Here is an 8,317-nt window from a genome sequence, read left to right on the forward strand (position 1 = left end):
GATGTTAAAAGTAAACATATTTAGGACGACCGTTGAGCCGATTCTACTCCATGGCTCCGAGACATGGACACTTTCAAAGAAACTAGAGAAACGGTTGGATGGCACTTACACCCGCCTTCTAATGAGAGCGCAAAATCTGTCTTGGAAGAGCCACCCATCGACTAATCTAATATACGGCAACCTACCCTGTGTTTCAGAAGAACACATGCAGTTTGCCGGCCACTGCTACAGAGCTGACAATGACATCAGGCATCAGTAAGCAGGAACTGGGGATGGCAATGAAGAAAAATGATGATGATGATGATGATGTTGCTCGATGATGGAAGGTTCACTGACTACCTGACCAACTAAAGAATGACCGACCGACCGACCGACCGACCGACAGACAGACAGACAGACAGACAGACAGACAGACAGACAGACAGACAGACAGACAGACAGACAGACAGACAGACAGACAGACAGACAGACAGACAGACAGACAGACAGACAGACAGACAGACAGACAGACAGACAGACAGACAGACAGACAGACAGACAGACTGACAGACTGACTCAAGCAAAAGTACCAACTCAGTAAGTACCTCAAAGTTGTATTTAAGTACAGTAGTAGTCTACTTGAGTAAATGTATGTGGTTACTTTCCACCACTGTGTATAAATGAGTCAAATCGTGGTTGTCGGGTAGAAACTGCTATGCAATAATAAGTATAGGATCCAATGTAGTTATTAGTCACAAGCAGGGATGCACCGAGGTATCGGCCACATATCGGTATCGGTGAACTGACATTAACTGATGGATATTTATCTATTGTTGATATAAAAGCATACATTTTGAGCTGGCTATGTTGGTGTATTGGTTATCTGCAGCCAAGCTGTAGATTCCCTGTTGGTGTGTTGTTATATCTGCAGCCTACCCAGCTCTATATTCTATGTTGGTGTATTGTTATATCTGCAGCCTACCCAGCTGTATATTCTATGTTGGTGTGTTGTTATATCTGCAGCCTACCCAGCTGTATATTCTATGTTGGTGTGTTGTTATATCTGCAGCCTACCCAGTTGTAGATTCCATGTTGGTGTGTTGTTATATCTGCAGCCTACCCAGTTGTATATTCTATGTTGGTGTATTGTTATATCTGCAGCCTACCCAGCTGTATATTCTATGTTGGTGTGTTGTTATATCTGCAGCCTACCCAGCTGTATATTCTATGTTGGTGTATTGTTATATCTGCAGCCTACCCAGCTGTAGATTCCATGTTGGTGTGTTGTTATATCTGCAGCCTACCCAGTTGTATATTCTATGTTGGTGTATTGTTATATCTGCAGCCTACCCAGCTCTATATTCTATGTTGGTGTGTTGTTATATCTGCAGCCTACCCAGCTCTATATTCTATGTTGGTGTATTGTTATATCTGCAGCCAAGCTGTAGATTCCATGTTGGTGTGTTGGTTATCTGCAGCCTACCCAGCTGTATATTCTATGTTGGTGTATTGGTTATCTGCAGCCTACCCAGCTCTATATTCTATGTTGGTGTGTTGTTATATCTGCAGCCTACCCAGCTCTATATTCCATGTTGGTGTGTTGTTATATCTGCAGCCTACCCAGCTCTATATTCTATGTTGGTGTGTTGGTTATCTGCAGCCTACCAATGTATTTGTTTCCTTAATTGGCACAAAAGGGGGAAATAAAAAGCACTTTCACTTGAATGTAATATAGAAAAAGCAAAAATAAAGAAGATTGCTCTACTTTGCTACTGTTGTGTGACACCACGGTATGTCAAGTAAGTAAGACATTACATTTACAAAAAAATACAATATATATATATTTAAATAAACAAAAAAGATACAAGGTGTCTGCCCACAGCTGCAAGGAAATGTAAAACAAAATGTACTTACTGTCGGCATGTGTTCAGTGTCGTTCAGAGATGTTCCTCTCCTTGGCCTTTGGTGTGATGATGATAGTCCTGTTGTGTGTGTTTGTGTGCTTGCCTTCAGGTCTGAGTTTGTGACACACAAAGTGACAGTGGCAGTACTGACTGACTGAGCCGTTTGTCCTAGTTTAGGTGCACCTCCAGCGGGGGTTATACCTGTTGCCACCGCTGACAAACGACACCTCCCACCCCAACCCAAGCCGTCTCTCCACTCCACCCCCTCCCCTGCCTGCTTCTCCCCGCTCTCTCTCCCTCTGCCCAGGTTGTTTCTGGAAAGCCCTCATTCAGAAAGAAACCTCTTATATCCATAATGTTAACTTTTTGAGTTTTTCTGGTAACAGCAGTAGCACATCAGATCTTCTACCTTTTTTTTATTGGAATTGTCCTGAAAAGTAACAGTTTTGGACATATGAGGTTTCCACCTGACAGAGGCGACATGAAACCCCTGACGTGACATCACAGGGGTGGGGGGGTGATTTATTTATTTATTTATTTATGTATTTATTTATTTTTCATTTTTTGGTACAAGTTCCATTATTTGTTGTTTCCAGAAATAAAGAGGGGGGGGGGGGGGGGGGAGCAGAGGGGGGAGAACAAATTGAATAAAAGGTTAGGGTTAGAAACGTGTCAAAGAAAAGAAACTCAAAAATATATCATAGTACACACATATCATAATAAATATGCAGGTAGGCTATACTGAGAGGTCAAGTACTGGCTAATTGTGCATTTGGTTCCGAGTTATGGTGGTTGTTGATAAATATTATTGTGAAGAAAACCCGGAAAAGAAAACCTGGAGACAATCGGTAATTGGGTCTTATGATCAATAATTAGAACTGAATGATCAATAAGAACTGAATGATCAATAAGAACTGAATGATCATGGTCTGTAAAAACAAACTCTATGGCCATGGACGAGCCAAAGTCTTGCCACAGACACATTTGTCAGAGTACAGACATGTTGGTGACCTCTGACCCCTGTACAGACATGTTCGTGACCCCTGATTTCATAAGCAAGTGAAATCAGGAGGAGGAAGAGGAGGTTGCCAACATCTGTCAATCATGAATCAGATCACTATAAAAAGTGATGTCACTTCCTGGACTTGATCCACTTCCTCTAGCAGCGTGTTCTGTGTTTGCTGATCATCTTAAGCAGCTCAATAGAGCGCCGCAGTCTCTCCCCCTTTCAGAAAAACGAGTGGCCCAGGAAATGAAACCCCAATGCATTCTCCCATCGGCACTTCTTATTTAATTTATTTAAAGACGGTTACGCCGCGGACAAAGCCAACTCGGATCGTGACAAATCATGACAATGAACACAATGTTTTGGGCCGATCAAATCATTGGAAAGAAGAAAAGAAAGTCAGGAGACAACACTATTTGTTTTGTTTTTCGTCTTATAAATTATTTGATCGGCCCAAAACATTGTGTTCATTGTCATGATTTGTCACGATCCGAGTTGGCTTTGTCCGCGGCGTAACAGTCTTTAAATAAATTAAATAAGAAGTGCCGATGGGAGAATGCATTGGGGTTTCATTTCCTGGGCCACTCGTTTTTCTGAAAGGGGGAGGGACTGCGGCGCTCTATACCATACTCAGCGCTGAGTTAAAGACAGAATGATTTATTTATTGTCAATGGTTTGAAATGCATCTGCCATGCCATGACAATGCTAACATGCTGTATTAAATGCTAGTGGAGCTATAACAAAATGGGCACATCTACAATGCTGGAATTGCCTCGAGTTGATTAGTATAATAATATTAGTATTATTTATTTATACTATTTTGAGTTTGAAGAAAGTATTACATTTATGACTTTTGATTTATGTTTTGAATTAATGAAGCTTTTGGTTTAATTTAGTCTGAATAAGGAGGTACATGATTAATGTACTGACATATTTATGATATTTTTGTATTTCATTTTCCTAAATGCATGCATGTTATGAATTGAGAATATTCAGATCAAGCCTTCATTAGTATCATCGGTAACACCTGTGAAGGAAGTAGGTACTGGTTCTTTACAAATTGGCGCATGCATAGAGCCCATTGATTATTGTTTGATAATTGAATTATGTTGTACAACAGACTGAATTTATTTCACCTGGCCTTTTTTTTTTGCTGGATCCTCTGGTTCGATGGCGAGCTGACCTGGATTCTGCCGCTAGTAGGGACACAGGGACTTACCCCAATCCAGCCCTTGATGCTGAATGCCAAGCAGGGAGGCACTTGGGTCCCATCTGAGTCTCTGGTATGACCCAGCTGGGGGTCGAACCTCCCTAATCTGAGTTCCTATAGAAGTTTTCACCAGCCCTTGCATACAGACGGGAGGGCGGAGACTCTAACCACAAGACCACCGGTGGGACAATTGGAACTGACCTGCATGGACACATAAACAAAATATAATTTGAAAGGAAATAAATAATACAGTTAAAGGATTTCAAGTGTCATTTTCAGCATCACTAGGCTACTAACATGCAAACCTGCAACGAACCCATGACTGCAGGTGTCAGCGTCAGGTAGGCTATGAGAAACTTGATTCTCGCACAATCTAACTCCTCTTGTGAAATATTTGAGCGAATGACTCATTGAAACAGATCCTCTTCCCTGCTGCGCTTGTCACGGTTTGCAGGTCTTAGGACCCAAGTGCAGGAAACTCAAACAAAGGCAGGACAAGAAGATCACATAAACTTGACTAATGACATAGGATAACAGAAGTACATACACATGATACACTGAACATAAAACCTGACACTAACTTAAGATCAGCACTGAACAAACACAAGGCAGAGTTTAAATAGTCACTGCAGCTCATCACCCAACCTGGCTCAGCTGGTCTCCACAGGTGATGGAACTCAGGGCAATCAGAGTCAGAGGAGCAGGACTTGGGAGAGACAGAGGAAATTCATGGACATCGCTCTGTTTTGGGAGGGGACATTTTCAGCTGGCCGGTGCCATTTACAGAAGTGGAGATCACCTCAAAACATTGGACCCCACAGCACCGGGTTGCTAGCCTGGCTCCAGCCCCGAATCGCTAGCCACGCCTATTACACTTTTATTTATTTATTTTTTCTTCTTTCTAATTTGTTCAGCCCAAATTCTTTTGTTTATTGTCATGATTTGTCACCATCCGAGTTGGCTTTGTCCGAGGCTTACAGGTCTTTAAATAAATACTTTCTGAAATGTCTAAGGGAAAAATTAAAGGGACATTCTCTTCCGGGCCGCTCGTCATGAAAGGGGGCGGGACTGCGACACTCTATACCGGTCATCTCCAGGCCGAACGAAAACAACGAAGTCAAATGGAACAAGCAAAAAGAAGAAATGAGTGTTAATCTTAACCTAAACAATCATGTGCTGTAGTACTGACTGGGTCTGTGTGTCTCTGTATTTTATTTGCAGCAGGCTAGCTTTTAAAGCTGCGTTATAGGTGCAGGTTGGGGCTACAGCGGTGGCTCAGGGGTAGAGTAGCTGGATGGTAACCGCAAGGTTGCCAGTTCGAACCTGTGCTCCCCCAGAGTTAGTGTTGAAGTGTCCTTGAGCAAGACACTGAACCCCAAATTGCTCCTGATGTGCTGGTTGGTGCCTTGCATGGTTTCTGCCGCCATCGGTGTATGAATGTGTGTGTGAATGGGTGAATGTAATGCACATGTGAATGGGTGAATGTAATGCACAATCTATGTAAAGCGCCGCTATATAAATGCACCATTTACCATTTACAGCTGCAATGAGGAACAAGCTGCAGGTGTGTCGGCCTGATGAGAGAGGAGAGGTATACAGTAGCAAAGATGGTGGATATTTAGAAGTCAATTGATCCCTATTCGTTAATGGGGGAAACTATCAGACCCCCACCTGTTGTGGGAAATCAACTTTTTTGCCAGAAAACTACCCATGATGAATACATTTTCTCAAGTGCACTACCTACAGATCGATCTGGTCTATAAAATATGCCATTGCCCAGATCACTGGAGTGAATAAAGTGGATTTGGGATTGTATGATCATCACTATACACTATACACATGTAACTATAACCACCTTGGCCTAATGATAATTGGTCCAACCTCAAGCCCCATTCTCATCAATAACCAAATGGCTTCTAAACAGTTTCAAGTAGCTCGCTGTGACACTGGACAAGACTTAATTGGCTTCGGCCCGCCGGCCAAATTACACTATAATGACACTAGGCGTGTCACTGGTCTGCGATGCCACATGAGAAACAGAACGGGCCGAGCCGATAGCAGCAGCCACCAAGGCTCTCCGAGCCGATAGCAGCAGCCACCATAGCTCTCCAAGTCGATATAGCAGCAGCCACCAAGGATCTCCAAACCAATAGCAGCAGCCACCAAGGATCTCCAAACCAATAGCAGCAGCCACCAAGGATCTCCAAACCAATAGCAGCAGCCACAGGCTCTCCGAGTCGATAGCAGCAGCCACCAAGTCTCTCCGAGTCGATAGCAGTAGCCACCAATGCTCTCCGAGTCGATAGCAGTAGCCACAGGCTCTCCGAGTCCATAGCAGCAGCCACCAAGGATCTCCGAGTCCAGTGAGACCAGCAGCAGTGGATGGAAATATCAATGAAGAGATCATATATATATATCGGCAATTCTGGACGTGCCTGTAGAGGGAGAAATTTTTTCCAAACTAGCAGATCTACAAGGGGGTTTCTCAAAGAGGAGGCCCTAATGCCAGTCCAGGCGTGCTGCAGAATACCTTGATAATATTTGGAATGTATCCATATCACTTTATCAGTTTAACCACTTAGTAGACTATAGCTGGACGAGCACCAAACCTCCTTTCAAGTATCATATTGTGCTTTTACAGGTACTTAAGTAAAAAGACTATGTGAGTACTTTTTTTTCACCTCAGGTTGCTACGTAGAGCTGTTACTGCTGCAGGGGTGATGCTTGCTGACCTTTCACCTGGACAGTGTAGTGGTGATGTTGACCCTTGACCTCTCACCTGGACAGTGTCAACAACACAGTTCAACAGGTTTGTGTGACCTTGTATCGTCTCTGTCGACGAGTGGAAACCTCATGTCCTCATATGTCCAAAACGCAGAAGAAGTGAGTGCATTCTCCGGCAACGGCATCAGGCAGCTGCCGCGAGGGATTATGCCACTCCATTTCCGTGGCCGTTCCTACCATGGTAGTAAATTGTAAACGCTCTCTCTCTCTCCCACAAACACACGCTGTTAAGTTACCGCGACTAAGACTACATTTCCTGTCAATAAACAGTGTAAAATGTAGTTCATTGGGAGGTAAAGGGAGACGCTTTATTGTGAAGGGCTCTTCACGGCGCCCGCCGGAAATAGAGTGTTTAAACTGGGCTATACTCACTGCAGCCTATACTCACTGCAGGCCTGGTTGACTAGATTTAGAAGACATTGCTGAAATGATCGGTTATTTATATGGAGAAATCTTGTCATTTAACACAGCTTGCCGCGTCTCCTCTCGTAACTGTTGCTAACGTGCCTATTGGACAAGGACAGGTTGAGGAGGGACTTGGTGAAGAGATGAGTGAGTGAGTGAGTGAGTAAGTGAGTAAGTAAGTCAATACCCTCAAAACAGATCATCTTCAGAGCCATATTTCTCTGGTTACCATTCTCAACAACAACAAACCCATCAAGAAAAAACATCATCATTAAGATTATGTTGAGGTGCTGGTGGACAGTGAGCTATGCTGGATCACGGAGGATTATTGAAGTTGCCGTGTCCTGCTGGTCAAATCTGGTATTGCAAGACTTCTGCATTTAAACCGATCCTGCGAGAGTGCGCATGCTTCTATCCTTCTGAAACCCTATATTGTGCTTGCCCGGCCGCCTGCTCTGTGCGCCCAAATTGGGCACCAATAATGCGGAAGTTGCTTCATGCTCTGGGTGGGCTCCTGGCAAAAATGCCAAAAACGAAAAATGTGAGAATTAGGGGCAGGGCATTCTGCTCTAGCCTCACGTTGCGATACTAATATACCACTGCGCTGCACCGCGTGCCTCGGGCAATACACAGACAGACAGACAGACAGACAGACAGACAGACAGACAGACAGACAGACAGACAGACAGACAGACAGACAGACAGAGTCACGTAATGGAGTGGTTAGCACCTTTCAAAAAAAGGAAAACTAAAGAAACTAAAAACTAAAACTAAACTATTACCGAGCATTTTCACACACAAAAAAATAAATTAAACAAGGAAGCTTGCACGCTTTAAAAACTAGCCTAATTAAAACTCAACTTGAAATTGAACACATGAAGTAAAAAAAACAAAAACGAGTGAATAAATAAATAAAAAAGCACCACTAATAATAATAAGCGTCAGTGAGTGAGTAGCCTCTCAGTTAAGGTCCAGCTGAAAGCCAGGGTTCTTCCTGTGCTCAGTGGAAAGTTAAACAGTGCACTCTGC

Source organism: Protomyctophum bolini (assembly GCF_963924005.1).
Source record: "Protomyctophum bolini genome assembly, chromosome: 16".
Lineage (NCBI taxonomy): Eukaryota > Metazoa > Chordata > Actinopteri > Myctophiformes > Myctophidae > Protomyctophum > Protomyctophum bolini.